Source organism: Ammodytes marinus, assembly GCF_949987685.1.
Source record: "Ammodytes marinus genome assembly, chromosome: 6".
Taxonomy (NCBI): domain Eukaryota; kingdom Metazoa; phylum Chordata; class Actinopteri; order Uranoscopiformes; family Ammodytidae; genus Ammodytes; species Ammodytes marinus.
Genome location: NC_137235.1, coordinates 8,425,063 through 8,449,382, shown reverse-complemented (window position 1 = coordinate 8,449,382; position 24,320 = coordinate 8,425,063). Strand labels below are relative to the sequence as shown.

At 42.1% G+C, this 24,320-nt stretch overlaps 1 protein-coding gene across 1 annotated transcript in view; it reads right to left on the bottom strand.

Annotated features, from left to right (window-relative positions):
• The window catches only part of grin2ab (glutamate receptor, ionotropic, N-methyl D-aspartate 2A, b), a gene marked incomplete at both ends in the record, with an annotated part of 95,500 nt that overhangs the window by 30,242 nt on the left and 40,938 nt on the right, over nucleotides 1-24,320 (bottom strand). The gene's annotated exons all lie outside the window — the stretch shown is intronic.

The window sequence follows — 24,320 nt, the reverse complement described above, 5'->3', positions numbered from 1 at the left end:
GCAATCAGTGAGGCAGGCCCAGGAGAATGAGGGAGATAAGAGAGAGAGACAGTGTAAGTGTTGGGGAGAGGGGGTTTGGGGGGTATAATATGAAGAAGAAGAGGGAGAGTGATACTGAGAGTGAGATTCATTGTGACACACTGCAAGAGTGAATGGTGGCCAGACAGAAGGGGCCTTAATAGTGGGAGATAACTGCCTGATAACTCACAGGTTTGATTCACTTCCGCCCTCAGTAGCCAAGACGACAACGGCCGTCCATGCATTGTCCCGGAAAAGCTACTTGAGCCAAATACCCATGCTCTACCCGTTTTGCTCACTTTGTATAGCGTTGTATTATTGATCTGGCTAAGTGTTTAAAATGTAAGGGGAGTGACTCATGCTGAACATCCTTATTTTACACTGCAAAATATGTGATGTCATTGCATAGCAGTCTCATTTGAAGTGCGAGGATATATCGTCTCCAGATATTACGGCATTCATTCACAATGCCATGTACGGTTTAATCATTTAAGTCTCACTCGGTATTGGAAGGAAACTGGGAAGGGGAGGGGTCAGTGTGAGAGTTAGAGGCAAAGCAGTGAGCATTTGCCAAAAACCAAAGCAGCCATTAAACCCAATGAAACCCAAAGTGAGTGTGAAATAAGTTGCTAATGATTGCAGAATGTGTGTTTGCGAAAGGGTGTAAAGCTGAGTTCCCCACCCTTGGGACACAACAAAATGGGCAGCAGCAATCTCAGCCCATCCACCAAAAGAGGAGGCAGTGAAGAGGAGGGGACAGGCAGGAACAGAAAAGTGCTGGATATGGCAGAATAAGAAGGGGCTAAAATGGTCCAGTCTTGTAAGTGAGATTGAGATACTTGCTGCCGAAAGAGGTGGAAGATGAGTGAGAGTAATAGGGACACAAACATTGAACCTCCTCAAAAGACCCCTTTTTTTGCTTCCACACAAACACAAGCACAAACACACACACACACACACACATACACACACACACACACACACACACACACACACATACAAACACGCACACACACACACACACATACAAACACGCACATGCTCTGACACTTCTTCCACAGAGGGCATCAAAGAACGTGACACATTATACATCAAAGCCCAAGTAGACACACATGGATAATCAGCTGTCACCTCCTGCCTCTTTGCCCTCGCCTCGTGTGTGTGTGTGTGTGTGTGTGTGGTGTTTGAGTAGGCGTATATGCATGTAGTGTACAGCTATATTCTGGCTCCAGTTTTGTTCCCAAATTTAACAAAAAGCCCTTGGCTCTATCTGGCCATCGCACACATAAAGCAGGCCCCGCAGAGATTTAAGCCCCCCCCTCCTCCCTCCTCCAAGCGACAAAAAAGGGAGAAAAGTAGGATGGAGAGAGAATGAAATGTACTTCAAAAAGATTTTAATGTGTGTGAAATCTGTGTGTGTGTGTGTGTGTGTGTGTGTGTGTGTGTGTGTGTGTGTGTGTGTGTGTGTGTGTGTGTGAGTGAGTGTGTGTGTGTGTGTGTGTGTGTGTGTGTGTGTGTGTGTGTGTGTGTTTATAGGTGTGTACTGGCTTTATACTGTAGTTTAGGTTTAGAACAAAAAAGAAAAGAAAAATCTCCTTCTGTGTGGCAACAGGCACAGCCTCAGTTTTGCCCAGATAACACCGACACACAAGCACAGATACTCACACGCACAAACACCCACTCACACCCTCGCACCGGTGCAAGTACAGTACAAGTGTACAACCGGCACAGCTCGCATGCAAATCAGTGTTTAAACAAACAATCCCTTTAACAATGAATCAGCTCCACAAAAACAACCTGTTATTTTTTATAAGGATAATCTCCTGATAATAGGGTGCATAGCTTTTTCGTAGTTTTGCACATTACATGTTATTACTACATTGTCCTCTGTAGTGCAATTGTTGCGATCTGGGAAAATATGAACATAATTAGATCGCCAAGACAGATCTGAGCAGTTAGACGATCAGATGGTTATAAGAGACAGTTTTCATCAGATTATCTACACCCGAAAGAGAGGGCACACAAATCCATTGAACCTGTCTATCAAGCCAGCGGGGCCAGCCAATGTAGTTAAGCCTGAGCAGATAATGTAGATATAAGGCCGGGTATAGTGCCGAAGACAAACTGCTCTTAGCCTGGGTGGAGATAGGATTCAAGCAGAATTTAAAGGCACAATAGGTCAGACTAAGTTTTCTGATATAACTAGTGTCTATCTGTAAGACTAGATGGCATTAAGATAAACCTGCCATCAAGCCAGTGGAGCCAGCCAATGTAGGTTAGATGAACAGTAGATATAAGGCCTGGTGCCGTTGCCTACTATCTGCTGTTTGCTTGGGTAAAGGTTGAATTTAAAATCATCGTAAATGTACGTTACGAGGGGGCTCAGTAGATTTATTGTGGCAGAGCCTAATACCCTCTGCAGGGCCAAATTATAAGAAAAAGCATCATTTAACAGGAATAATTGGGCCTCCATATAGAATGTTCAAACCAACAGTTGTGTATTGATAGCTGACTGTTTTCTTTTCTTCACAAAGCACAGAAAACCGGTGTGCGCACAACTATGGCTGCTAAAAGGTCATAGTCTGTGAGTGATTTTTAAAATAAATCGTTTGGGTAATTATTTATGCTTCTCACTTCCAAATTAGTTTTGATACCCTGAATGTTTTGCTGCTATAATATAATATGCCCAAATTATGCTTTGGGTCATTTATCAAGCAAACAAGCCCAAAATCTGCTAAATCTCAAATGTAATAATTTGTTGCTCTTTTTTGGTTCAATAGCTGATGGTTTGTTAGTTGTTGGACATAAGACATTGTTTTAATATGTCACTTCAAGCTCTAGAGACTCAATGTGGACATTGTAGCCACTCAATTGACAATAAAAAAAGTATGTATAATCAATAATGATAATTACGATCAGTTAAAGCTTGAATAGAAAAATTAAGAAGTTGGTAATCACATTTCAAAATACATCACAGAGAAGTTCTTACATTTATTAAACAAACCCCTCTGATGCAGCTTTGGTTCTTAATATTATTATTGTATGAATTCACATAGACGGTGGCCCCTTATATGATGACAGGTAGGAGGGACTGCTGAGGTGTTGTGCTACATGTCATACATGTTCATAACATACTTTTACACTTGTTAATATTTTGTCATCCGAGTCTTATCTTTGATATAGAGGAGAGGATTTATAACGACTCTTTTCAGGAGAAGAAGACAGTTGCTGGTGGATGCTGAATTATAAAAGATAAAAAGACGTTGACACAGACCTGCATCTTCTCATCAAATCACACAAGTCCACCAAGAAGCTTGTTGTAAATAATGCACACACACACACACACACACACACACACACACACACACACACACACACACACACACACACACACACACACACACACACACACACACACACACACACACACACCATAAAATGTATTTCCACATTATAACCCACATACCTAGAGATTTACTGAAGACATTGCCCATAAATTATACAAATACATGAACTTCATGTAGAGTTTTACATCCACCCACGTTCATGCACACAGCGCACACACATGTGCACACAGCACACACACATGTGCACACAGCACACACACATGTGCACAGGCCCCTGAAAATATAGCTTTCCTCATGAGCCAGCATACCAATAAATAAAACACCGCCAAATCCAAAGCAGTATCTTACTTATCCTCTCTCAATTGCACACACAAAAGTGCAATTTGATGTCAAATTCTAACTTTGTTTACAACAATCGGATTAAAAAAAGCTGGAGATGGTTGCACAGATCCAGGCAAATGAGGGACGAACTGACACATTTCTAGAAATGCAGGAGGAGGAGCTGAGACCAAAGCAGTAAGCTAATCAGCGATGATTGAAAGGCTGTAAGAAGAGTTCATGACATGCAGCACAAATGAAGAGAATGGAGATAGTTTCCAGGATAATGAGACATAGATGGGGATGAGGAGGACGATGATGGTGAGGCCAGCAGTATGCTTTATTAATATTTCATGCAGTAGGTCAGTTAGTATCGTGCTGCTACATTAAGTTGGCCTGACAAAGTACGGCCCCCAGAGGCTGTTAAGCACTATCCCACTTAAGTCTGCACAAAAGTGCAAATAACCAAGCATGGCAAAATAGGTCCTGTGTCAAAAAAGTTAAATTGACTGGGGCTGGAAGGGTCACATACAAATCTCAGAATCCCCAGAAGAGCAGAGTCGAAATTGGAGGCACTACCAATGTAGTTTTAAAGAGTAATAATAAATAGGTTCAGCCCAAAGTTGAGTGGTAGATTACATCCAAACATTATTCTAATCTAGAGGATTGAAAAATTTAAATTCCCTGGCTGCACAGGGCAGAAAAAAATATTTTCCAAGTCCTTGAGGTTTCACGTACAAGGTAACTGACACAAGGTTACCGCCACAGTAGGCAATGAGAACGTCCCGTCCACATAAAGTGAAATTAATGTGCTTCCACCACGATGAACATGAAACCGTACTTGAACTCAAGGTCATAGCTGTCTCATTGGCCATGCAGGAATCCAAGGGAATACTTTCTTGCAGCAATTCCGGATGATATTTGAGTCAGAATAATCAAACGGAGAATTTACTCTTGGAGAAACATCACATGCAGGCACTTTTGAGACAGTTTGCAATATTTTATTGAGAGGTGCAATACCAAGAATGTGTCACGTCCACTCTGGTTAACCTCCATTTCAAAATATGATTACACTCATATTTGCTGGTTATTTTACGAAATAGTTGATTATTTGAACATTTAATTTCACAGTACAATTAAAATATGTAAATGATGGTGTAATGGTATATGGTATATTACTTATCTGAACAAGTCCAACCCATGGTGTGGCAAACAGATGGCTGGTCTCTTAATCAAAGCTGTCTTGTATTTGGGGTCTTTAATAAGCGTTTTACACAGCAGACATTTTGGCCTGGCGTAGTAATTAATAACACTGAAGATTGCACTCAGTTCATCCACCCTTAACATTATTAATTACACCTCTGCTGCTCCTTTAACACGTTCTAAATGTCTGCTGTGACAGGGCCTGTAGAGCGAACTAAAAATGTGTTCTTTCAAACCACTTTGGGACAATTTACAACACACAGATTCTGAATACAACTAGTAGATACGGATGTAATGTTATATTGAAGACATACCCTGAAAAAAGATCAGTGTCCGACACTATATTCGTCTGACTGTTACAAAATAATCACAATCCAGGCAAAGGACGGTCACCTCAGGTATTACAGAATATTTTTCTAGGCTAAAATCTTTCTGGCAATGTTGAATGGTAACGGTGTAATTAGGATTAATTAAACACTGCAGGTGAGCATGTTAGAAGGATGCAAGGTAGGCACCATAAACAGGCTCCTGTTAAGCATTAAAACTGCACCAAAAAGCTACACTGTTAGACCAGACACTCTAACTGTTGCAGCCTTAATTCTGTAAACCTGAGTGCTTGCAAACACTGCTCTAAACCCATTTGCTCACAAAGAATTAGCTCAGGAAAGCCACTTAGGCCACACACACACACCTAGGGTATCCTTTGAGAGGAAATGTCTGTTCATTGACCAGCGTCAGAAGTAACACATTCAAAGATTATCCATTCAGGAAGAGATAATTACTTTATCGACAGTAGTGTCAGCAGTTTAATGGTGCTTTCTTAACCACCACCAAGACATTTACACACACACACACACACACGCACACACACACACACACACACACACACACACACACACACACACACACACACACACACACACACACACACACACATTGATTTATTGATGTCTCAACGTTTGTACTGTGTTGAGACTCGGGAAAATACAACACATAACAGTTTTATGAGCATAAATACTCAAACATGTAACATCAAACGTCTTCCCTTGAACATTGCTGAAAGCTGTGAACACAGTCGACAACCTCTACAGCAAAGACATAGCATAAAGAAATTCTCCTGACAATAACAAAATGTAAAGGCAGGTCCCTCAATAGCTAACAAGCCTGCACTCCCTGAAGCACCATTTTTTTTTAACACAAAGACATGTCCCAAACCCCACTAACCGAACATATGGCTACATACACAGGATTGACTGACAAGACTATACCATTTAGCTGGCACACATAAACTCCCGATTCTAACAAAGCCTACTTTAGTATTTAACAAGAGGTAAGTCCCAATGCTTACATCTACTGTTATGTGGTATTTAACAGCCTCACACTCCCCAGGCAAACACAGAATAGCATTTAACACATAGCGCAGAGCCCCCGAGCTAGCATAGCCTAGCTCTGACTAGTGAAGCAGATTAGATCTCAACCACTAACTCAAACAAGCATGTAATGGACAACGGAGCGGCCCTGCACTGCCAAAGCGCACAGCATTACGTCACAACCGCAGAATGTTATATGGGGACTGGAGTACAGCGACGTCTCCTGACACTCCAAAACACATTTGCCTTCTTCCAACCAAACACTTACCGGTGTATAATTATATTTAACCAATAATCCTTTTATGCCTTTAATTTATTTATTTTTTCCTTTATACATTTCTGTATTAATGAATATTTGTTTCGAGAGCTTTTATTTTGAAACCCTGGGATGTGTGATTCTGTTGTTACCCGTGAGGTCACTTCCTGTTATTTTGCCTCTTCAGTCGCAATTTGCCATGATGAAGAGAGGTAAGAATGTGCAATGCTCCTCTAAATGAATGTATATAAGTGATTAAACACGGTAAAACCTGTAACCGATTTGTAAATAATGTTTTGAGGAAGTTGCTGTTTAGTCATGTTAGACGCTCGTTTTAGTGTAGGAATGTTGTTATATATCCAGTATGGCAGTTTTTGTTGTAGTGAGTCTCATGTGCTCGTGTCTCCTTGTGTTTTAAAGGAGTTCACGTGTCGAGCACATCATTAATGGCCGTGCTGGTTATTGTTTTCTGATCCCAGGTATGTGAGCTCTCTTAGGCCTTTCACACCAAAAAGAACCATGAGCCAGTTCCGGGCTGGTGCTGGGGCCAGTTCAAAACTGGTTACAGCCTTATCCCAGTTATGAACCGGTTGGTTTCACAACGACCAGAGCCAGCCATGGAGCCGGCAAGAGAGCAACGTCATGACGCCGCTGCTCTCGTGGCTAACGCTAAAGCTAGCGCTAGCTTTAAGCACAACAACAGCGGCGAATACGTCTTATTTTTACACGTGTTGGCTCTCACTTTATCTGTGTGTGTGTGTGTGTGTGTGTGCGTGTGTGTGTCTCCGTTTGTCACGCTGCCCGGCTCAGTGGGCTCTGTGTATGTCCATGCTGTGAAGGTGCTGCCTGCTTCTGCGTTTACTTTCATGTTACTTCAAAATAAAAGCCAACTCACGTTTGTCCAGTGAAATGCTAATGTAAAGCCAGTGAAATACTTTTAATGTGAAGCCGCAGCCTTAATGCTCTATGTGTAACTTAACTGCTGCGCGCTGATCTAAAGATAGTGTTTTTCAATATAGAAAGATGTGTCTCTGGCATTACCGGTGGTGACACAAGTTTATTTTGCTAAAAAAAACGGCACATTGTCCCGCACAAACTTAGTCTTTGTCCCACATCTGGTGAATTGGGATCTGGTCACCCTACTTGGCAAACAGGACCCATACAGCGTATTTTTGCCGGCCAATTTCATCGTTACGTTCGGTAATTATGTTATGTTTACGTCTCGTAGTAGCGGTGTTTTTAAATATGGCGGGCATGAGGTTTGAGTTGGTTTGGTTGGTCAGGATAATCCCTCCCCCGGCCGCTGGTGCAAGCAGTTCTTACCTCAAACCCTGCTCAATCCTGGGGTTTGAGTTGAACCGGTTTTTACAGCCCGGAGCCGGTTCTCTGGCGTTGTGAAACCAAAACACTGGCTCTAGCTCCGAACTAGCCCGGAACTAGCTCCGATTTTGCGGCGGTGTGAAAGGCCTATCTGTGTATTTATTTTAATGTACTTTTAATTAATTTAATTTGTTTAATAAGTGTTTTTGTGAAATTGTTTATCCATTAATAAGCATATCTTTAATATGTTCTCGAGTCGGCAATTTGCCGTGTTGAGCACATCATTAATGGCTGTGCTGGTTATTGTTTTCTGATCCCAGAACCCAGAAAAATAAAGACTCCCTCAGCAAGAAAGCAGTTGTCCCGACTCACGTTCATTACACAACGCAGAATTAGCCGAAGCAGCAGCAGGCCGGCTACATATACTCCTCTTAAATATGTTTTTTAACAAACCACTTGTCTGAGTAACAGAGACCTACTGGACCTACTGCAGTGGCCAGTATGTTTGTATTACTGAAATCACGTGACAGACAAGTATGGACACAAAATAGGAGGTATTCATTTGAATTTTATAAACAGGAATTATGAAGTTCCACCTGCAGCGGAACAGATCATATTAGTCTCTCGCTATGACAAATACAGTTGTTGGGTTCAGAGTTTGTTTGGCCATTAATAATAAAGGGGGAAAGGTAACAACTTCAGATGTGCATATTATTCACTCTATCTCGGATTAAATGATTTACAGAGCACATTCTGAATCTATAGGACAGGCCAAATGTTATAATTTCAATTTTGTGTCTGAAAGAGTTCTATTTAAATGTATCGATCTAAAAATATCAACTTCTAGTATTCAACAGTGGTTCAAATTTCTTCCATTGCTTATAAAGATTCAGATCCTTATGCAGTTTCTACTATTCTGCTTCAATAGAGAGGGTGTTTAGCTCTCAAGACACTTAATTTGTGACTGAGATGTGATGCCTTTAGCATTTTCTATTTATTTCACTATACCAGTGTAATAATTTGACATTTTTCCCATTGTTACTAATGACCTAAACAATTCTGAAGCCACCACTCAGAAACTAAGACACTCTATTCTACTGCAGGTTTGCCTTAATTATCGCAGGTAAGTCATAAACTCACATTTGCTTTTCAAAAATCCATTAAATTCAGCTTGCAGACACATTGCTGCCTTGAAGAATGTAAAGTCATCCATCCTTCCTGTGTAATACTTTTATTTTCTGTCAACGTGTCAGTCAAGTTTTTTTTTAGTTCTGTTTTGATTTCTTACTGTAGGAAAAACAAAGAATGATTTATTAAAACACGAAGAGAGTTGCAGGATATTAGTGATTTAACAATCACACTGCTAGTTTTATGTACCTAGGGATTGAATCAGGTAAGATATCTCTACCATGGACACACATTACCACACAGCCTTTTATTGACCCTATCTGGAATGCTGTTGTGCATAGTAAATCAAATACTGTGATTTGTAATATTTCTAGTTCTTCATCAATGTTATATTCACCATTTGACACTTGGACCATTAAGGCGTTCCTTTGGACCAAAGCAGATTCTTAATCAATAAATGCTGAATTATTCATTATATAATTAGTGAGTGTTAATGAATAGTTAAGTAAAAGCAGCCCGAATGTTTAACTAATTTATTTTTCTGAATTCTTGCTATTTCCTCATATTATTCTATCATCGTAAAACATATACAGGTCCTTCTCATATAATTAGCATATTGGGATAAAGTTCAATATTTTCTGTAATGTACTGATAAACATTAGACTTTCATATATTTTAGATTCATTACACACAACTGAAGTAGTTCAAGCCTTTTATTGTTTTAATATTGATGATTTTGGCAAAAAAGTAAAGAAAAACCAAAAATCCCTATCTCAAAAAATTAGCATATTTCATCCGACCAATAAAAGAAAAGTGTTTTTAATACAAAAAAGTCAACCTTCAAATAATTATGTTCAGTTATGCACTCAATACTTGGTCGGGAATCCTTTCGCAGAAATGACTGCTTCAATGCGGCGTGGCATGGAGGCAATCAGCCTGTGGCACTGCTGAGGTGTTATGGAGGCCCAGGATGCTTCGATAGCGGCCTTAAGCTCATCCACAGTGTTGGGTCTGGTGTCTCTCAACTTCCTCTTCACAATATCACACAGATTCTCTATGGGGTTCAGGTCAGGAGAGTTGGCAGGCCAATTGAGCACAGTAATACCATGGTCAGTAAACCATTTACCAGTGGTTTTGGCACTGTGAGCAGGTGCCAGGTCTTGTTGAAAAATTAAATCTTCATCTCCATAAAGCTTTTCAGCAGATGGAAGCATGAAGTGCTCCAAAATCTCCTGATAGCTAGCTGCATTGACCCTGCCTTTGATAAAACACAGTGGACCAACACCAGCAGCTGACATGGCACCCCAGACCATCACTGACTGTGGGTACTTGACACTGGACTTCAGGCATTTTGGCATTTCCTTCTCCCCAGTCTTCCTCCAGACTCTGGCACCTTGATTTCCGAAGGACATGCAAAATTTGCTTTCATCCGAAAAAAGTACTTTGGACCACTGAGCAACAGTCCAGTGCTGCTTCTCTGTAGCCCAGGTCAGGTGCTTCTGCCGCTGTTTCTGGTTCAAAAGTGGCTTGACCTGGGGAATGCGGCACCTATAGCCCATTTCCTGCACACGCCTGTGCACGGTGGCTCTGGATGTTTCTACTCCAGACTCAGTCCACTGCTTCCGCAGGTCCCCCAAGGTCTGGAATCGGCCCTTCTCCACGATCCTCCTCAGGGTCCGGTCACCTCTTCTGGTTGTGCAGCGTTTTCTGCCACACTTTTTCCTTCCCACAGACTTCCCACTGAGGTGCCTTGATACAGCACTCTGGGAACAGCCTATTCACTCCGAAATGTCTTTCTGTGTCTTACCCTCTTGCTTGAGGGTGTCAATGATGGCCTTCTGGACAGCAGTCAGGTCGGCAGTCTTATATTACCCATGATTGCGGTTTTGAGTAATGAACCAGGCTGGGAGTTTTTAAAAGCCTCAGGAATCTTTTGCAGGTGTTTAGAGTTAATTAGTTGATTCAGATGATTAGGTTAAGAGCTCGTTTAGAGTACCTTTTCATGATATGCTAATTTTTTGGGATAGGAATTTGGGGTTTTCATGAGCTGTATGCCAAAATCCTCAGTATTAAAACAACAAAAGACCTGAAATATTTCAGTTGGTGTGCAATGAATCTAAAATATATGAAAGTTCAATTATTATCATTACATTATGGAAAATAATCAACTTTATCACAATATGCTAATTATATGAGAAGGACCTGTATATAAAACATGTATTTGTATATTTTGTGTGCCTAGTAATGATCCTTCACAATGTATTTAGTGAATCGGGGAAAAAAATTGTAAATATAAAATAATTATGGCGGAATAAAAAGGGAGCTACTGTCAGACACTGACACATAAGAAGTAAAAATATGCGAAAGTGAAACAGCCTAGTTTCTGGGCAGAGAGCTCAAAACAGGCTCTTACAGCAATTTGATTTAATTAGCAAAACTTACTAATGCAGACGTTCTTAGGAAGAGTTTTATTCCTAATCGGGACTGAACAGCAAGCTGATAGCTGTTTTATACATACTTCATATGTATCAGAATGTTAACCTCATGGTCAAATAAGTTCTCACATTAATATATTGATTTGATGTAGTAATGAGTTGATAAATACAAAGGCGATGCAATTATCAGCTGTGTTTTGCATGTTCATAGAAACCATCGATTCATCCATCAATCCATCCATCTATGCTGTCGGCTACAAATCGAGAGCCATAGTGTACAAGGAATCAACAAGAATATTTTAAAGAAATTACATAATTATTTGGCTGAGCAAAGTAAAACTTATTTCCTGCAGAACTTTAACCAAGCACATTGTGCTGGATGGCAGAGAGTGCGCTTGCCAAGCACCAGCGGTGAGATATGTCTCCAGAGTGGTATAGGTAGCCGGTGGTTGTGTGCATGGTCGGCCCTGCCTGTCCAAGTGTCAGGATGCTGCCCACGGCAGGGCTAATCACAACACCTGTTTAGGAGAGATTACAGCAGGATCCGCCAGAGTGCTGAAAGGTTTCTGCTTTATTAAAACTGAAGTGTCTGTCCAGGCTTTGACATCCACACACACGGGCACACGGACACACACACACACACACACACACACACAAACGCAGGCACATGGACACACACATAGACACACACACACACACAGGCACATGGACACACACGCACACATACCCATACATGCACACGCCTCTGTGTGTGGCAAAAATGAATATGATCTGTGGTGTGTGCTGTTTGAGCAATCATAAGTGTTTGACTTATAGAGCTTCAGAGAGAAAGAGATGTTAATGTTATTTCATTCCCCCTACACAGGAAATGTAATGACACAGCCAACCGTATTCCTCCCCCAGTTCCTCTCTCTTTCCCCTATCAGGGTGAATGGATTTTAAAAAAGGCACAAGAACTGAGAAAGATCCTGCATCCTCCTCCTTCCTCTGGCAGCCTTCATTGGTAAATCAAAGAATTTCCAGTTTGATATTTATAGCTGAAGTGCCTTAGGGTAAAAAAAAAAAGAAGAAAAACACACTCTCTCTTCCTCTTTCTCTCTCTCTCTCTCTCTCTCTCTCTCTCTCTCTGTCTCCCTCAACCCACTTATGGTGACTCCGTTGGACTTGAGAAACCTTAGGCCTGGTGTTAAAAATGGTAGCGAGCGGTGAGTCAGCCTGTCCCAGCTGAAAACCTCGCCGTTGATTGCCGGACCGTGCGAACACGGGCCAAGCGCCGCGGGTGTGAGAAGAGGATGGCCAGCCAGGATATGTGGGGGGGCGGGGGGTCAGGGCATTTGTCCAGCGCCATCATAAAACAAAAAGGTTCTGGCTGGTGTAGAAATGCCACAAGCCAAAAGGATTAATTAGACAATTCATCATGTGTTGTCTTTCTGCTTTAAGAGAAGAGCTGCGGGCTGCTGAATACTAAAACATTGGTTTATCCCCCACTTTGCTTAAAAATGACATTAGCCCAGTGTTTCTTAAGGGAGTTGTTGACAGTGGAGGCATTGTGTTCACTTCCATACCACCAGACTAAGTTTATACAGTGACACAGGCCACCATAGGGCATGTCGGTCGGTTGAAGGGAGGACACGGTGATTGATGCTGGAAAGTTGTTTTTATTTTTTTCTCAAGATTGTTTACGATAAAAGTAGGGGGTTAGAAAAATCACTAATTCTGTAGAGAAAAGTAGCTGACAGTGGGGAAGGGGGAGGGGGAGGGGGGGATTCATTCATTATATATAAGCCTTGCTCAGGTCTGTGTAAGCCTTTTTATACCAAAAAATACTCCCACGACACTATTGTGCCCACGCTCTTGCTTTTTTTAAACGCACACACAGAATATCTTGTTGCTTCATTTTGTCAAAGCGGCAACAGGCTAACACGCGGTAATCCTCCCATCCAGCCTCTGCCTCTGAGTTTATCCCCATGTTAGTGCATTATTCCCAGGTTAATACCAACACTGGTCTCCTCTATTCCCATTCCCCATACGCCGCCTCCTCCTCTCTCCTTCCCTCTCCTATCCAGACACTTGTTCTCATCGCTTTTGTTCACATGACAGTCACCATCCATTGTTACCATGGCAAATCAATGGTCAGTCTACAGATGGGAGCAGATTCATCTCTCCCTCGGACACACACTCTATCTCACATGCACAAACACACACGCACACACACACGTATGCACACACACACACACACGCACGCACGCACGCACGCACACACACACACACACACACACACACACTAAAGCGAGCACACACACCTGAAAACAAAATGTGTATGCTTCCCGCTCTGGCATTCCACCACACTAATACATTGAAAGTCATCCACAGTAATGGATGGCTTTCAATGTGCTGTGTGATTGATTGCATGCGTTCACATATGCGTGTGTGTGTGAGCGCACGTGTGAGTGTGTGTGTGTGTGTGTGTGTGTGTGTTTATGTCTGTATAGTCAACGTGTCAAAGATCAGATAGGTAAATCTATTTCCTTTACTAATTAAAGGAAGGCTGTGCTGCCCCAAGGAAAAGACAGCATACCGATCAGGGCACGGTGTGTTAGGTGGGATAAGCGCGCGCACACACACACACACACACATACACACACACACCTACAAGCACCCACACGTGCATTGACAAACTCACATACGCACAAATGACTTTTGCCGGTGTGTTTCACATCTACACTGTGCATGTGGGGGTGGGTTGTACATGTGTATGTGTTTGTTTGTGTTTGTTTGTGTGTGTGTGTGTGTGTGTGTGTGTGTGTGTGTGTGTGTGTGTGTGTGTTTGTGTGTGCGCACGCGTGTGTCTCTTATTGTATGCGTTAAGTTGCTAAGTGTCCATCGGGGGAGTTAGAGCAGCTACATGGCAGATGCTTAAAGCCAGTGGCTATTAGACAGCAGAGCAGAGATAATAGGCTACGGCTGCCATTACCTACTACGCCCTATTAGCCAGTACCCAACCTGGAGACAAACACACAGACACACATCGGGAAAATCTGTACTGGCGCGTATGTATTTTTATGTCCGTATCTGTGGGTGTGTGTGAGTGCGCTCTATCAGGCAGCGGGCGAGGAGAGGAGAAGGGAGGAGACAGGAGCAATGGAGAGGAAGGATGGAAGGGGCTAAATTACCAGGCCTCCTATTAGTGAGACAGATGGGGAGGGAGGAGAAGGGAGGAGAGGGAAAGAAAAGAAGACCCGGACGGACGGAGGGGAAGCAGAGGAAGTGCTAACCCGTTCAGAAAACAAAAGTGCATTACAGTCCATGTAGGCAAGAGGATGAGCCGAGAGTTGACAGGGAGAGAGGAGAGGAGAGAGGAGGGGAGGCGGCAGATTGACGGAGAGATGGACAGAAAGAAGGAAAGAAAGACATTTTTTTTCATTCTGATCTTTAGTTCTAATATAATATATAGTTTTCTTTAGATACATTTAAATATCTTTAGTTTTATATTATCTATTTATTATCATTATTTAAATGTATTAGGCTATAAATGTTCTTTGTTATAATTTAAGTTGACTATTTTATGTGCGATATTGTCTGTATTATTTTCATACTATATGCTGTTGTCTGATTATTCTCATTTGTTCTATTTTGTAATATCTGTAATGCTTTGGCAATACTGAATTTCTATAGGAGTCAGGCCAGTTGAGCTTTTTGAATTGACTTGAATTGGAAGAGAGAGACAGTCAATAAAAAGAAACAAGAGAAAAAGGCTCAGAACCAATATCTGACTGTCTGCTGAGGAGAGCGAGAGTATCACACACATTACATGCACACACTCTCTCTCTCTCTCTCTCTCTCTCTCTCTCTATCCATCTGTCCATTCATCCACCCCTCCTTCCATCCTTCTGTCACCAGCAGGTGAGACACTGCAGCTCTCGATGCATCGAGCACATCAACATGCAGTGGGTGGAGGGGCTGTGGTTGCCGGTGACAGTGGAGGTGGTGCGGGGTTGCTGTACAAGAGCAGTGTATTAGTGGTGTGACAGGGATGGTGTGGATCATGATCAGGCACTGTTCACTTCTTCTCCCTCTCTCCGCTCTCTCTGCCTCCCACTTCCTCCCTTCCTGCTCAACACAGAAGAAGTTTGAGCCACTGGGAGATCATTAGCACAGGATCAAACCCCAATGCTCGCTGTCCACACACTTATGCTGGCACGCACACATATCCACACACACACAGACTGGCCAAAACACACACACATCAGACCCACACGCCAATAATGCATAGAACACACACCCACGCATATGAAAACAAAAATATTGGGGGCACAAGGACGAGCACTGCAGCGTTAAGTAAAAAAAAACACAGAGTGAGGGAGGCCGTGTGTGTGTGTGTGTGTGTGTGTGTGTGTGTGTGTGTGTGTGTGTGTGTGTGTGTGTGTGTGTGTGTGTGTGTGTGTGTGTGTGTGTGTGTGTGTGTGTGTGTGTGTGTGTGTGTGTTCGGTTTGGGTGAGGCCACTGGCAAGCAGTCTGGTAAGATTCATTGGGAGAAAGAGGAATGATTGAGCACATTTTCTTATTTTGAGGTGGGAACAAAAACTCAGCCGAACCAACTCTGAAACACAGAAAGTACACATTTGCTTCAACAGACTTGACAGACGTGTCCACACACTCGGCCACATGCACATACACTGAGCAGACACCCACACATCACAAGTCCATTCAATGACTCCAAGCATCTCTCTCTCTCTCTCTCTCCTACACTCTTTCTACCACAGAAAGAAAGAAAAGTTGTATTCACAAAAATGCATGCAGGATTTGAAGTCTTCTCTCTTGCTCTGTAGACAAATGTGCAGAAATGCATGCACACACGCACGCGCACACACACACACACACACACACACAACCACACACACAGTCAGTCTCTCCATCAGGAGCGTGTTGAATAATTCAGTCCAAGGGAAGTACACAAGACTGTCAGGAGTGTATTCAGTACTGGCCTGAGGGCCGGCCCCAGCTCTAAAAGCATGATGTCACTGCCAGCCTTCTCCTCCTGTCCCTTTTTCTTGCCCCTTTAATGCGTTCCACTTGCATTTTCCTCCGTCTCTGTCTTTCCACTTGCAGATTTTGGCTTTGATAGTATGTTTGATGCTTAACTGGGTCCAACAATCATGATGTAGGTCTCCAGCCAAGCACGTGTGAAGACAATTTTTTTATTTTCATAAAACAAGACATTTAAAGAGAATTAGGAGTTGTCACGCTGCTAAGAAGTTTATTTCAACAATCTGTTCAGAGTTAGACATATTTTTTTCTTTCTTTTTTACTTTGTTTTATCTTATTTATCTTTTTTGCCTCTTTAATCAAGTGTGTTTTATTTTTTCATCTTACTTTCTTTTATGGCTTTACATCCCTGTGTTTATGTTCATTCCATTTCTATTTCATTGTAAGGCCCTCTTGTATGAAAGGAGCCATACAAATAAAGTTTATTATCATCATTATTACTGCATCCTCTTCTGTCTCTCCTAATTTCTCCCTCATTCTTTCCATCTCATCCTTTTTTTCTTTCAACCCTCCCTCTCTCCCTCCCTTCCCCTTCCTTTCGCAGGTTTTTGCCAGCTGTTCTGCTGATCCACCGAAGCCTCCCTCAGATGTAGGTCACTCACTCAATTAAGGCAATTAGCAGCAGCCGGGGTGAGACTGAAAAAACAAGCCGCTCTCATTATAGCAACAGGAGCCATAGGCCCGCATCACATATAGGTAGCATTTAACACTCCGCTTGGCACCTGAATTAGGCTCGCCCAGCCCCAATCTGCCAACATTCACGCTGGTAAAATACTGGCTATAGTGAACTGGCCCCTGCAGAAGAACCGAGCCGTGCTGTTCAAACAAAAAAACACTATTTAAGCCGGATTAGTTTTACTCTGTGCGTCATTTCACGGATCATTCATACGGGGATAAAGAACGTCTGCTCAGAGTCCTGGTGTAGAAATGTCCCGATCATTGCCGGTCTGTCAAAGCACAAGTTACTGTAATAAAAAAGGAAAAACCAGGAAATTCAATGGGGCACCAGAGAGAAGGCATTTACACAGAGCTAACAGAGGCCAGGCTTTGTCGATGGGGTCTAAAATCTTTACTGCCCTCCGGTACATTTGTAATGACAATGTGCCTGCTGCCACACAGGAAACTCCATTATCGAGATTATCGTGTAGTCACTTGTGAACTGGATTGCTATAAACCGAAGTCATATGAGGTGGTTGTTCAACTTTCTTTTTTACCCCCCCCCCACTCCATTCCAATTAGAGAGTAGACAGGAAACACACGAGAACGAGGACAGGATGAACAGGATTTAAATAATTGTATTTAATAACTACAACTTGCACTAGAACTAATCAAACACGAACGTAATCTATACGAAGCCATCCGCACACGTGATGTAAAGCAGCTGCTTCTGTGTTTGTGTGCTGGTCTGTAACACAATCTTTTAGGATGTGTCAGGCTTGTAGCACCGCTGGCCATCATTAACCGGGCGTAATGATAAGCCTCTCTCATATTACGTCTAATCCAAGTCCTCTGCTCTAGCTAGCCTCGTACCAATAACAGCTGATTAGTATTGGTCTGGAGAACAATGTTCTAGGACGCATCATCAGCATCAGCAACACCTCTGGCCATCATTAAACTGCTGCAGCGAGGTAGGTCATTTTATTCCATATTGCTCATTTCCTCGCCACGCACGCACACACACACACACACACACACACAGCTGCTGCTGCGACACAATTAATAATGGTTTAATTTTTTGTTTACCACTTTAAATGTTCAAATAAGTATGATAAATTCCATCCTCCAGTCATGTTTATAAAAACAAATTTACTCAACATTTCACTGTTTAAGTCTGTTAGATTTCTAAGTTTTATATTACCCCACACACAAAAGTAATTACTGCTGGAACCTCCATTGTCCATGGCTGAATAAGTTGACATTCACCCAGTATGAATGGGAAAGGTCAGCTATCTTTGTTTTTTGGACTTATCACAATAAACAGACCTGCCTTCAGATAATTTAGAATCATGGAGAATATACATGATGGAGGATATGCACGAAGCTGATTGGAAATATGCAGGTTTTAAGACCCCGTCATATAGCCCGGAAATCCAGACCCACATCTAAAACGATATAGGGTCTGGCCACGAGTAATAGACCTTCCCAACTCAAGGAGCGGCACCTATGCGTGCATTTCAAATACCACTGCACGCAATTGGATAGCACTACAACCAATAAGAGCAATTAATAAGGTGACGTATTAAGCCCCGTTCGTTTAGCGAACAGCTGGGTTAAGTGGTAAATTAAACTTTTGTTGTGGTCGGTCGGCAAAACAGAAAATTCTTCTTTCTTGCTAATGAAAGATTTGAGTGCCGTCTTCCAAATCGTTAAGTGTTGAGGCCAAAGCTGTTTCAAACTCAAACAACGTATCCACACAGCCATCTTTGTTGATGACCATCACGGCTTAGGCGGCGAATGCACAGCACTGTCGTCATCCGGTTACATCCGCCCCATAGCCCCATACAGTACATAGGGCTCGCCCGCCCATATCAGATCAAACGATTTGATTGGTAGCTCCTAATTTTCCGACATAATTAATGAGCTCCAATTGTTCATGTCCAGACCAACAGGCTGAGCGGATTTAAATTTGCAAGCAGCAGGTCTGGATTTCCAGGCTACCCGTCGACAATAACCCAAAAATATAAGTTATTACAATAAAAGCTTTGCATTAACACTTATCTTCCGGCTGTCAAACAATATCATACATTTAAATAATGTCAATACTGTATATATAGGGTGACTTTAAAAGGCTGCGGTTGAATGTTAAGTGAAGGAGAGATTTCTTGTGATATTGTGACATTGAGCTTTGGATCACGTGCCGGCTGGAGGTTGCTTGACAGAAGGGCAAACGTGAGGTATTTGGGGCGTTATGGAGAGATTTATGGACTGCTGTCATAGATTCTTCAGTACTTGAGTAACCTTGTCATATAAACAATGTCATATAAAACGTAGTAAGGAGAGCTTGGACTGTGTCTATTTCACTTACTGTCAAAAGGAAAGACAAGCGCTGAATGATGACTTTATGACAGCCTGAAAAATTGGCTCTTTCATTTCAATGGTGGTGCTTTGAAATTAATGGGAATAAAATTACAATTGTATCTGTCCCTTGAGCCTTCCCAGAGATTAATATCATTACTAACAAGAGGGTTGTAAGTGTGTGACTTCAAGAAGAGCTGCTCGACAAGTATTATGTCACTATGACAATGTTGACTAAATTATTTAGATATCCTGAGGCAGGTACGGGCACGGTTTGGTCACCAGCAGGATGGAAGTGGAAGCCATGTTTAGTTTTTTTATTGAATCTGTTTGTTATATAGGAGGCTAGAGTAAATCCCATGGCACTTCTAATAAAAAGAGCAAAAAGTACTCAGAAATGTAGACAATTTGAATTCATCGCTGATCTGTTTTGAACTGTTGAAGTTCAAAGGTATGATATCAGAATTTGAGTGCAATTGCAAATGAACAACTCCTTCATAAGGTTTTCAAAGTGAATATTTGAAACAAAAGTGCAAAAACTGTGTAGAGAAATGAATGTCCATCAAATAACCCAATCAAATAAGTTAAAAAAAACAATGCTTCTTAGATCTGAATAGAGCACACTCCATTAACAAAAAAAAAGCACCATCCCCGAAATTGGCATTCTCCTTCCTCACTTCTGTACCTTTCAAAAATGTATCATCAATAATAGATATAAAATCAATATGTCGACGAATGCAAATTTAAAAAAAATGTATGCTAGAGTTAGCTGTGGTGAAGGTTAACAAAATGCCTCGAGATCTGCTGTTTGGCAGTGATGCACTGCTGCAGTATCTTTACACTATTAATCATCTTCCCCATGACTAATGCGGATGGTGTCATACAAGCACCGCCTAAGACAGGCCATCTCATGACACACGCCCCACACACACACACACACACACACACACACACACACACACACACACACACACACACACACACACACACACACACACACACACACACACTCTCTCTCTCTCTCTCGTTCTGTGAAGGGTTCCTACTGTACATCTTCACATCCATTTCTCTCTCACACTTGTTCTGTCTCTCTCTCAACCTCTCAAATCGCCTCATACTTAACTGTTACCATATATGGTTCAATTATTCTACAAGCCCCCTCAATCTTTACTCTCTGCCTCTCTCTCCCTCGCTCTCTCTTGCTCTCTCTCTTTCTCTCTCTCTCTCAATCTCTCTCTCCCTCTCTTCACACACACACACACACACACACACACACACACACACACACACACACACACACACACACACACACACACACACACACACACACACACACACACACAGTTCTTCTCAGTTGGCTCTCTCTTCATCTTGAACATCTAATATCACTCTGATCAACTGAGTTCCTCCTTCTTTGTCTTTCTCTTTCCCTTTTTTCTTCTTTCCCCCAATGTGTCCCCCACATATCTCCCTGTGCTGTTATTCCCTCCCTCATTTTCTCACTCCCTCATTCTCTCTCCCTCTCTCTTTTTCTCTCCCTCTCTCTCTGATCTGCTCCGAGAGCGTTATTTATACAGCAACAACCCACGCAGAGTGGAGCAGAGCAGAACAGAGCGGTGAAGGGAGTTTGACTTGCCAAAGTGGGCATCACCTCAGAAACACAACACAACTCTTCTCTGGTTTACTCTATCTTTCCCTACACCACTCCGTTTCTGTCTCTTCATCTCATCACAACTCTGGCTGCTGTTCATATGTTCGCACTGAGATTCTGCGCACAAAATATTTAATAGTTCAAGGGCAGCCGCTCAGATGGAGGAGGGAGCATCAGTTGCACAGTTCCATGGCAGAGAAGAGATGAAAAAGAAAAAATGCTTATCACATTTGATTCAACAAGGAATGTTGAGTTTCCTGCGCTAATACATAATGTAATATAAAAGGAAAAGGGATATGTTTTAATATTTGATTAAGTACATTATTTTTATCCTCATGAGGGATTAACAGTGCGGTTACTATTGAAAGCAACTGTCATGTAAAATGAAATAATGCGTGTGCATATTTTCTAACGAAAATGTAGAGTAATTTTCTCTGGCAAGTTTTTCCTGAATCAGTTATTGAAATGACATATTATGAGAAGTGGGTCAGTATGGAGGTCAGAGAAGTGGGACAGTGACTCAAAGGTTGCTACTGTGAATCTTTGACTGGTTGGGAAAATCTACCAGAAAATAACATGCGTACTCACTCAACTTTACTTGTATGAAATATAGCAGAAAAAATAAATACCAATGCCTACCCTCACCAACATGTCTTCCCTACTCTTACTCACTGATTTGTAGTCTTATTGTGGGTGGAAAATAACTTTTTCTGGTCATTTTTTCTCTCCTTTGAAAATGCCACTTCTTGACAGTTTACAGTAAGAGATATGCTGAAGTAGGACAGCAAGAACATTTGGGGTTGGTGTTGTACATCACATTTTATTCCCGTATTGATTAATGTATCAATTGTTCATTTGGTAACAACAATTGATCATAGTCTAAAAACTTCAGATAATAGTGACTAATGCATTTCCTAGAACACAAGGTTGTGTTGTCTGACGAACAGTTTAAAATCTGACTACATTTAATTAAGTCAGTTTTCATTTGAGAGGCTACAACTCAATTGTTATCGTAGCTGTTTGATTTATTTTCTGCTGATTGCATAATCAATGCATTGAATCATCCTTTCAGCTCTGGTTTAGGTAGCTATTTTTCTCCACATATTGTACCTTCTACCAATGCACAACCTGATAATAAAATCAATTTTCTACAGCTGCTGGCCCTATTCAGGATTACATCTGGACCAAATATGATGATGGACAACAGACACTTCTCCAAGTTTCTTCTTCTAGTTATTCCTCAAGGAACCAACTGCAGTGGGAATTCTCAAACCAGTTGGAGAAATATAATTACCCATTGCTTTCTTTTAATCTTACACAAAATCTCCTCCAAGGTGACACGTCTTAACGGCAGGCGTCCAAGGACGAAGACTGCGTGTTTATCTGTAAATTGTAGCCCCTCCATTATGGATTAGCTCCTTCCCTACACCACGCACAGTCTGGTATTCCTCCACATACACTGCTGCAGCAAACAGCAGCTGTCAATCACCTGGCCCCTCTTGAACTCTTAGCTGAAATGTACCCCAAGCTATTCTGTTCCCTGCACCTGATACAGCTGCTGCCCCATGTCCTCCGAAAAACACAGCCAACCGACTCACTCTGTAAAAGAACCACGACCTCAGATTTGAAGGTGCTCACCCCCATTCCCAGCCGCTTCACGCTCGCCAGTGAAAGGCTCAACTGCACATCAGAAGGTCACAGGTGGATGAAGCCAGAAGGACGGCACCATCTGCGATATGCTGCAAAAAACACGATAATGTCCAAGGAGTGGAGTGTTTTCCACACCACAGCTGCAATTCAGTTCACTACCCATAAAAAGTCAAGAGGGCAGAGGGGGGCACGGCAACTCTGTCATAATACTTGATCTGTCTTGAGCAGATAGTTCAGTATTTTTGAAGTGGCGTTGTATGAGGTACTTATGCATAGTTATAGTCTTATGGAGATGGCCATCAGCACATTCATTTTAAGGAGTCTGGGGAAGACGTTGTTGTAGCTGAACTCAGCATTATACTGTTGCAGAGGGGGCTAGCAGAAACTTTATTTTTTTCACCACATACAGTACATGTATAAATATATTTCTTTTACTTTTACATTTGCTGGTGGGGTGCATCAGATCAGTTCACAAATCAGCAGTGACTCACAGCTACCGCGGTTATTCAAGAGACAGTTCTTCTTCTGTATAGTGTACTCTGGTGTGCTTTCATAATCACTCATTTTGGTTTTTCCTGTGTCTCTTGAATAAGCCTCGGGAGCTCTGAGCTCTTATATTTGTGGAGGATACGTTTGCACTGCACCGGTGCATGTTGGCATTATAATACAATGGCAGATCTACGCTTGCAGAATAGTGCAAAAATAGACGGCTGTCTAAATTTAGCGTACAATTGAAGAGACATTATTTTTTAGGTAAGCATTTATATGCTGTATGTGTACAAACAATTCTGCTGCCCCCCTCTGCAACAGTTCACACTGACACGTGACATTTCCCCCCAAACTCCTTATAGTGCCTGAGCTGAGCGCCATCTCCATAAGGTAACACACTTACTAACTATGCATAAATACCTCCTCCAACCCCACTTCAATAATACTGAACTATCCCTTTAATGCCAGGTAAGAAAACAAAACCTTCACTTCAGAATAAAAAGACCAACAGACCCAATACTCCCATGCATCACCTAGAAGAGATCCGGTGTTGCCCATTGAACATGTGCCCAGTATGAAGCTTTCCAACATCCCAGGTGGTGAGGCCACAAGACAGAGGCCTCCTGTTGCTCCTTCAGGCTGTGCTCAGAAAGGCTGTGGTGGGTATTGGAACCACGGGCACCAGGAGTACAGCTTGGCTACAAACTCCATCCCCCAACCTGGTAGAGAGAGTGGGTGCCAGCCTCCCCAGTAAAGTACACCAACTGCCACATTTAATTTGTATAAAACACAACCAACACAATATGGAAAATACTTATAAAATAAATGAAGCTGAAGAAGCAGTGTTTGAAACTGCTTAGGAGACCCACTCATGTGCGTGTGTGTGTCTGTGTGTGTGTGTGTGGCATGTAATTATTAGTGATGTCCAATTATTTGCAATGAAAAGAGGGTTTGCTGAAAGTGGGTAGATAATCTAAAACAGACCAAGCAGACACAGTTCCTTTTTCCCTTCCACCTAAGCGATTTCACTAATTAGCTGCGTCCCCACAGCTTGAAGGTAGATATGCCGGCGCT